Source organism: Marmota monax, unplaced genomic scaffold (assembly GCF_021218885.2).
Source record: "Marmota monax isolate L192 unplaced genomic scaffold, Marmota_monax_Labrador192_F-V1.1 WCK01_AAM20220418_F8-fsc00012, whole genome shotgun sequence".
In the NCBI taxonomy this organism is placed as follows: Eukaryota; Metazoa; Chordata; class Mammalia; order Rodentia; family Sciuridae; genus Marmota; species Marmota monax.
In genome coordinates, this window is record NW_026695227.1 from 5888743 (window position 1) to 5898451 (window position 9709).

General features: G+C 38.7%; 1 long non-coding RNA gene across 1 annotated transcript; it reads right to left on the minus strand.

Moving 5' to 3' along the window:
• Positions 1–203: 203 nt before the first annotated feature.
• Positions 204–6425, minus strand: LOC131423865 (uncharacterized). The gene is made up of 2 exons (XR_009225970.1): positions 5829–6425; positions 204–3833 (listed from the first exon to the last, which is right to left on the minus strand). It is a non-coding gene; the product is annotated as an uncharacterized LOC131423865 (long non-coding RNA).
• Between the last annotated feature and the right edge of the window lie 3284 nt (positions 6426–9709).

Below are 9709 nucleotides of genomic sequence, written 5' to 3' on the forward strand. Positions count from 1 at the left end.
ATTGCTGAGACTGGACAGAATAAAGAATTGTGGTTTCTACATACTGTTTAGTATATTAGTGTCTTTTAAATTATTTATTTTGAGAATGAACTAACACTTTTCTTCTCTGAAACCATACTTCTTATTCTATTTGATTAAGTTAATACTTAGAATTGAAATATCCACAGATCCCAAACCCGGAATGAACCACACGAGACACTGGCTGCAAAAAGCAGGAGGCGTTTATTCTCACACAGGCGCCTGCGGGTGCACAGCAAAACCTCAGCCGGAGCTTCGGTGAACTGGCACACCGGGCTTTGGGGTATAGATCTTTTATAGGGAACAGGTGGGTTAGGTCTTAGCTTAGCACAGCAACAGCCTTCCTATTGGTCCCTCTGAATTCAGCAGTTGAGTCACCTAGGGGGGTAAACTTGTTTTCCCACTTTAGTTCTCAGAAAAAACATAAAATTGCATCCTGTCCTTTTAGTTCCTGTTTTTACCCTGTTTGCTCAAGTTTGGCCCTTCTGGGGTTATCTATATGGAACATCTTGTGGTAACATTGTGCGAGACTTGAAGTGCTACGTGCAGCTGGTGGGGTTTTGACATGGGGGTTGGGTAAGGGAACATCTTGCAGCTTCAGGGCACAGGGGTTAGTTTTCCTAATGTTGGGCCTGGGGCCTTGGGGTCCTTCATTCCCCCCCTTTTTTTATATCATGGATATAATCTTATATCCATTGACCCATCTGCTCGGATTCCAGCATTATTTCAGCTGACGGCTCAGCATACTGGTTGGGGGTTGGTATTTACTATTAATCTAATTTTGAATAGGACCCCAGGGTCATAGGCAGTTTTATGATATACTCTCAGGCCCCATTGTTTTTTTTTTTTTTTTATCTAATCTTTTGATGCTTTGCCTGCCTGAGTAAAGGTAATGTTTAAGGGGTTGCAGGCAAATGCGGTACATGGCCCTGCCCCGTACCATTTCAGGCTCCTGCAAGAGTCGGCAGAAAGTGGGGGATCCTGTTTTTTTTTTTTTTTTTTTTTATTTGAATTAAATCCTAAGATGAGCTTGGCTTCTACTATGCATCCCCCGTAGTTTTATATCCCCAAGACTTACAATAGTAACTTTTATGTTGCCCACATTTTTGTGCCTGCGACTTAGTTTTCAGGCCCTAGGGTAGGCCATCAAGCCCAAAGGGGGTATTTTGCGGATGGTTTTTTTTTTTTTTTTTTTTTTTTAAATTATATTTTTTGTCCCCGATAATACTTGTCATGTCTGGCTCACAGATTGGTTGGGGTTAACTGATATGGGGAAGACACAGCACAAAGCAAGAAAAATTAACAGCGAGTGAGTCTTTAGCGGATTTTGGGTACGGTGCAACTTCCATTCTGGATCCGGAGAGGTGTCTGCGGACTCCTGTGGATGTGCAGTCTTCACGTGGGAAGCATGGATCTAAGCAGCGATGCCGTCCACTTTGAGTGCAGTAGGAGTGGTCAGCAGGATAGTGTAGGGTCCTTTCCACCGCGGTTCGAGGTTCCTGCTCTGGTGCCTGCGTACCCAGACGGTATCTCCGACCTTGAAGGGATGTGGCAGCAAGGGGGTTTTAAGTTTCTCTTTGTATGCTGCGGCTAGAGGCTTCCAGACCTCGTTCTGGACCAATTGCAAAGCATGCAAATGAGTCTGCATAGATGGGGTGAGGGAGGCATAGGTTTTAGTTTTATAAAAGTTAATAGCGGGAGGTGGGGCACCGTACAGGATTTTAAATGGGGTTAGTCCATGTGGGCCTGGGGTGTTTTGGGCCCCATTCAAGGCTAAAGGTAGGAGTTGTACCCAGTCTCTAGTGCCAGTTTTAAGTGTCAATTTAGTTAAAGTCTCCTTAATGGTTCTATTTACCTTTTTTACCTGTCCTGAACTTTGGGGTCTATAACCATAATGTAATTTTTAATTAATCTTTAATGTATTGGCTACCGCCTGACTTACCTGGGAGACGAAGGCAGGCCCATTAAATGTTTTCTTTTTGGTCCTCATTATCAGGATCAAAGGGAGTAAACCTCCGATAAGCCTCTTTTAATTTCTCTAAGAAGGCTGTCGGAGTTTCCTCTGACCCCTGGATAGTCTGTCTTACCTGAGCCAAATTGGTGGGCCGTCGCCCTGCTCCATGGAGACCCCCCTGCTCCATGGAGACCCGCTATGAGTAACTGGCGATAGAGATGTAGGTGGTTCTCACCTGCTTCAGTCGCATAGTCCCAGTTTGGCCGGGTTAAAGGAAAAGCTTCGTTAATCAAATTTGTGAGTTGGGTGGGGCGCCCGTCGTCCCCTGGCACATTTTTGCGAGCTTCCAAAAGAGCCTTTTGTTTTTCCTCTGTGTCTAATAGAGAAATCTTTAATTCTGCTACTTAGGGCTGGATAACCATATTAGCAAACATCAAGTCTACCTGTGTTGTCTAGAAATAAAAGCCTTAGACTAAAACTATTTTAGTAGTTCCTTTGACAGTTATCAGGCATTTCTGTCTAAGAATCTCTCTTGTAGCCTCCAGTCTATTTATTTATGGAAGTTACATTTAATTATTATTATTATTTAAGATGTCCAGGAACAGCTGTGCTTTGGCTTTGACTGTCTTTGCTAAGTGTTTAAGATGAAGCAAGTCAAACTGACTTTTGTTTCTACCTATTGTTTACAGTCAGCTGAGTTATCCTGGGAGTCCTCGGGAACTTCATAGCAGTTTTTCAGTTCTGCTAGTGCCATTTGCGCTAGGATGGGTCCAGGCCTTGTTTGACCATATGGCTTCCCTCAGAAGCATCAGGGATGTCTCCCTTTTTTAATGACCCTCCTCTTTACAGCAAATGCACCATTTGGCTTTCTGTCCTCCACTGGTCTCATTAATCTCCCTGTTCAGGAGGTTATGTGGCCTAGAGTTGCTGAGCCCTTTGGAGAAGTCCCCTATTCCCTGATTCAGACTGACTCAGAGGGCAAGAGCCAAATATTGGTTTTTTTGGCCCTTTTAATTTAACTAATTTTAAAAACTTGATCTTAAACATCCAGCAAATAAGTTAACAGCCTTATATTAAGAGCACTGGGCTTTAATGTCTATCTCTCTATCCTGTAGGTGATAACTCTTTATCTTATGTTGACCCAGGTTGTGTTCTTAAAGCAATACCTCTTTAGAATATTAATAGGCAATCCTTAAACCATCTATAAGCAAACTACAAAACAAAACTAACTAGGGTAAAAACATATTTAGCTTATATAATAGCTACCTTGAATTCTGGCAAGGTTATACATCATAATTTCCTGTTTGAGATCCTAGTAATCTTGGCAAAAACCTACTTTTGGACACAACTTTAACTGTACTGAAATCTGGCTTACTTTTTTTATAGCCATTTTCACATGTAGTGAGATGGGACAGAGCCTTATCTCAAGTAAGGCAGGGCTCTTTATAAATCTCAAGTACTATAGTTCTGAAGCTGATCATTTTACAAAGTTTACATAAATTGTTGTTCAAGTTTACATGAACATTAGCTAACACAACATAATATCACACCTAAAATATGAATTAAAGGCTGAAAGCTTTTAACTTCTTGTAGAAAAGTAGTAATGTACTTTTGTGTTTTGCAATTAAACCTTCACACAGATTAGGCTCTTATTAACTTAAAAATACATAAATTGTATCTTAGAGTAGAAAGTAACATGGAACTGTACATATCTTATTGATAACAAGTTCAGTTATAGAACACAAATGATATAATCGAATTTTCAACATTTTTTTTTTTAAGCCTAAAATTACCATACAACTTTAGAACACCAGCTTGATATAATGTTCTTTTGAAGCTTTTACCTTACAGACTTGTATACCTGGAAGATATGAACACATTAATAACACCATAATTACATAAATTTTTTTTTGTTCACATTTTGAAACAATACTTGTAAACTTTTAAATTTAAGGAGAGTTAACATTTTATTAGGGCCTTTTTGAACACCTAGAGAAACTTATAAGCTTAATTTTGAGGACATCTTTACTTTTATCTGTTTACCCAATCTAAATTGAACCGTTTGAATCACGTGAATTAAAGATATTTGGATCTATTTTTAATTTTTTTCTTTTCAGGCTACCCAGTTCAAAATTGAAACTTTTAAAATTTTTTATCCCAAGTATTTAAGTTTTCTAGCATGAACTATCTGAAATCAAACTAAACAATTGTTTAAACCCAACTTTTAACTGCAAGATAGTGCAATGCTTTAGAAACCCATTCAGATACCAGATTGTTACAATAAAAAATTATTATTATTTTTTTTTAGACACACATTTAACCTAGATTATCTCTAAGAAACAATCAGACAACCAGATAAGAAAATATCTCTCCAGGTTTTGAACTTTCATTTAATTATGACTTTTATCAGTGGCACCATAGACTTTCCTATGAGTGGACCAGATGTTTTCACGTAGGGGCAACTATAGGTGTAAAATCAAGGGTCTCAGTGTGACTGGCTTTATTGCATTCAGTGTCCCTTCTTTTTAAGTAAACAGAGATTAAGTAAACAGATCCTTAAGATGTAGATAAGGACCCAGGGAACTCCCCAGAGCTAAATGGCTCTGGCAGCTGCTGGGAGTCCCTTAATCCTATCTTTCACCCACAGGATCAGTTCCTTTAGTTTAGGTATTTTTTTTTTTTCTAACTTGTTAGTAGCCAGCTCCCAAAAAGTCCATCCTCTGCTTGCAGTTGTTTCAAGTGCTAGGCTTCCCCAAGAAAGCAGAGTGGGAACTCCTTAAAAGTCCCCTTGAGAGTGTCAAAATTTGTGACTGAAAATTTGGTTCCCATCTCTAAAGCCAATTAACATTAATTTAATAATGAGGACAGGGCTTTGAGAAAAGTCAAAGCGAGATGTCAAAGTTGTTAAATCCCCAGCAGGCATCTCTATTTGCACTCAAGCCGGTTATGGGGGGGGGGGAAGAAAACATTGCTTCCCTAGTCTCAGTATTTAGACTTAGATAGAATTTATCATCCGCCTTGGGCTGCATTTCCAAGCAGCCCGACTCCAGGAAGACCCGTTCGCTTCCTGGGGTGGAGGGGCCGGGAGGAACAGGGACGGGACAGATCCGCCATACCGCCGGGTGGAATCCTCCCGGCGGACTGCGTGGATCCCACCCATGCAGGAGGGGATTCGCAGAGGTCCTGAAAGGTTAAAAGCCATGATCTGGATGGCCATGCGGCCCCGGCTGAAAGACAATCTCTGACTTTGCAAATTAGAGAGAGAGATGGAGGGACTCTCCTGGGGGCCATTTAACTTCGAGGGTGGGCCAATATTGGCCACTCCGTGGTACAGAGTGTTACCCATTTTTTCTTTTTGACTGTCACGGACAGGTTGTCTGCCCGATCTTGAACGTCTTGCCAATGATCTAGAGTTAGGCTCAAAGGGGTTGTTAGTGATTGTCCCATGTTATTCTCAGAGAGGAAATAGAGAGACAGACACAATGACACAAAAACGAAACCAAACAGTGAGATCGCTGCGCGGCTTCGGTGGAAACCGAACAAATCAGATGGCCTGGGAGAAGTTTGTACTTCTTTGTCGCCTACAAAAATGGTGTAACCCTCGGAAACACCGGGGGCCCCAAAGAAATGGACCCTTCTGATCCCTGGGACGTCTCCCAGGATGGCAGGGGAGAAGTCCGAGTTCGTCAACTCCTTCTCAAGCTGCCTCAGAATACTAAATGACAGAACTGCCTCAGAATACTCAGAATACTAAATGACTATGCCTAGGATCATATAGTCTTACAGACGCTGCGCGGAACAAAGAACAGATAACCAACAGGACAACAAGACAGTCAGTTTGAGCTGGCCAGCTTACCTCCCAGTGATGTCGGGTGTCCTCCGGATAGGGACCGGGATCGGAACCGGAACCGGGATCTTGGATCTCGGTGGGGCCTCCACAATGAAATATCCACAGATCCCAAACCCGGAATGAACCACACGAGACACTGGCTGCAAAAAGCAGGAGGCGTTTATTCTCACACAGGCGCCTGCGGGTGCACAGCAAAACCTCAGCCGGAGCTTCGGTGAACTGGCACACCGGGCTTTGGGGTATAGATCTTTTATAGGGAACAGGTGGGTTAGGTCTTAGCTTAGCACAGCAACAGCCTTCCTATTGGTCCCTCTGAATTCAGCAGTTGAGTCACCTAGGGGGGTAAACTTGTTTTCCCACTTTAGTTCTCAGAAAAATCATAAAATTGCATCCTGTCCTTTTAGTTCCTGTTTTTACCCTGTTTGCTCAAGTTTGGCCCTTCTGGGGTTATCTATATGGAACATCTTGTGGTAACATTGTGCGAGACTTGAAGTGCTACGTGCAGCTGGTGGGGTTTTGACATGGGGGTTGGGTAAGGGAACATCTTGCAGCTTCAGGGCACAGGGGTTAGTTTTCCTAATGTTGGGCCTGGGGCCTTGGGGTCCTTCAGAATCATTCACATAACCCTATAACTGAAAAATAGTGTTTTTTTTTCCATTTGGCTACATAATTATTATTATTTTTTCTTTTTCTCTGTGTATGTGTTAATCAGTCAAGCGTTGATAATATGTCTGTATTCACAGATCTTAGCACATAGTAAGTACTTATGAAATACCTTTTGAATATACAAAGGGAATGTTTTAGTCAGCTTTTTCACTACTGTGACCTAAAGACCTGACAAGAACAATTAGAGGAGAAAAAGGTTATTTGGGGGCTTCTGGTTTCAGAGGTCTCAGTCCATAGATGGGCAACTCCATTTCTTTAGGCCCAAGGTGAGGCAGAACATAATGTTAGAAGTGTGTGGCAGAGGAAAGGAACTCAGAACTGATACCAGGAAGAAGAGACTTCACAACAGACAAAATATATGCCCAAAAGCATGCCCCCCAACCATGACCTACCTCCTCCATCCACACCCCCACTGCTGTAGTTATCACCCAGTTAATTCTCATCAGAGAATTAATGCAGTGATTAGGTTAAGGCTCTCATAACTCAATCCTTTCACATCTAAGCTTTCTTGAATTGTCTCACTCATGAGCTTTTGGGGAACACCACATATCTCAGCCATAAAAGGGAAAATCCTTTTTTCAAAATAGTGTACTCATGAAAAAAGACAAATACAATATATCAAAGTCAAAAGATGAGATGAAAAAATATTCTCAATTTTCTAAGCTACATTATATCATTGTATATTATGCATACATATAGTGTATACACCATATATATTGTGTATACAAGTATGTATGTGCATGAGCTTTCATATAGTTCTTACATATTGATCAACTATAGGGATAAATTAACTGAAAGTTAAACATCTCTGCAGGTTAGTAATATGTTTTAACATGTATATGTAGAACAACAAAATGTCATTTTTCTGAAAGGTAATTCTAAATACAATATAGCCATCCCTGTAGGATGCAGCATCCTTGCAAAACTGTTAGCCTGATAACTTCTGAGGGCATTCCTGATATATGAAAAAAAACAATTTACCGAAATTGAAAGGGCTACTTTAAGTAAAAATATATCAATCATGCTTGTATTAAAGCAACACACTGCATTCTATAAACATGCACAATTATTTTATGTTAATCACAAATTTAGAAAACAATGAAAAATTTGGTAAAAATATATTGTATTTCAAATAATTCATTCTTTCATTCATTCATTCAAGCACAGTGTTAGGAAAGAAAAGCACAAAAATGATAAAAGTTTCTGAATTTCTTCCTGCTTTTGTACATTACTTTCTCATGAAAACACTCATTTAGCTTTCCTAGTAAGAGGTGAAATGTAGGCCAATTGTGAGGTCAGGTAGGTTTCCACCTTCAGGACGGAGATCCTTCCTCTCTCTCTTGAACATAATTTTTCTTTTCTTTTTTTTACTTCAAGTTGAGCTTATACTTATCTATGGATGCATACAAACACTAATAAAGTACATCTAGAGGTCTTTTTATTCATCTCGTTGAATATGCATTGCTAAGACTCAGGTACCATATAGAATAAAATATAATATACTTGATATATAGCCTTTCATACTCAAGGTATCCCAAAGCACTTTACAGAGCAATGACTTAGATAATGTAGTGCAGTGATTGTGTTGGCAAACTTGACTGTCATTACTAACTCAGCAATAGATCACAGTCTAGCCTTGAACAGTATAACCTGTTTGAGTGAGAAGCAAAGTTAGGTAAAATTTTAAGAATTATGCCCTGATAGATTTTTAAAATGACTTCCTATATTGTTATTTTTCCTAAGACTGATGTTTTACTTACAGATTATTTTATCACAATTTTATTAATTAAATATCCCAGACATTAAGGCATTAGTTTTCATTTGATTATACATTTAAAAAAGAAAAATGTTATAATTGAAAATTAGAATTTAGTTCAAGTTTTACAAATTTAAGTCTGTTTTTATAATTTTCCTGTGTTCCACAAATAAAGCTGGGAGAAATTTGTATGTTCTTTATAAGGGTGAGGGCTATCTGAAAAATATATGCTTATTATAATTTATCTTATTGATAACGTGTGATATACAGTTCTAGAAATTTTATTTATTTTACTTACAAACATACTATTCCTGTAAGACAGATATTATTACCTTCACATTATAGGTAAAGAATGGGTGCAGAGAGATTGGGGAACTCACTCAAGGTCACATTCTTAACAGGAAGGAAAATAGGTTTTAAGTCCTGCTCTCTTTTGCTCCAAAGGGGGTGCCCCATCCTCCACATTATAACATATGAAGTAGCAAGACAAGAATTAGACTTTATTCAATATTGAAATCAGAAAGTAGATTGAAATTAATGCACATAGGTTTAGGATAAGTTTATTCCTCAGATATAAAAACCACTAATGAACATAAAGTTACAGTAACAAATGACTCTATTTTAAAGATTCAGAAATTATTGCAGATGTTTCCAACATCCAAACATAGTCACTATGACTACTTGTGATAGAAGCAAATTTCTCCAACTGGATATTAACAAATGAGAGGCCAGAGGCAATATCTAATTATCCTCTTGCACATAGTTATCCAACTTCTATAGTATTTGATCATGAATAAACTTATAAGGTTACACATTTATTCATTGCCTATTATGTGTATACTTCTAAGCTATGGACTATGTACTTACAAATATGAACTAAATATAGATATTGTTTTCAGTAAACATAGAGACTATTTATGCATGTATTTCAAAATGCTGAAATCAATCAGTAAGATGAAAGAATAAGGGAAAAAGTACTGAGACTACAAAGTCTGAAAAACTTCCAATAGGGAGATCAGAGAAGACTAATAATTAGAAGTCATGTTAGTTAAAAAAGTGCCTAGGTACAGTGTTTACCAAAGACAGAGTTATGCCTTCTCTCCCAAAAGTTTTTCTTTTTTCTCTTTCTTGTATTAAGAATGTCATTATATACTCAGGCATCTATCTAAGAAACACACACTTCCTTTTTGACATCTCTTTTTAATTATAGAGCCCATCTACCTTGGACTTATGTCAGTTCTAGCTGCAAAAGGATTGTTTGTTTTGTTCCCCCCACAAGTTCAAGACAATCATGCCTCAAATCATAACTGAATAAACAAAGATATAACAAAGTCAGTTGAAAGAGTCCATGGTAACAGATGACTTACCCATTGATTTGGAAATGATGGTTGGAAATAATTTTAACAAAAATTACGATAGGAACGAAAGTACCTGATGAATTGAAAGTATAGAACAGAAGCGGTAT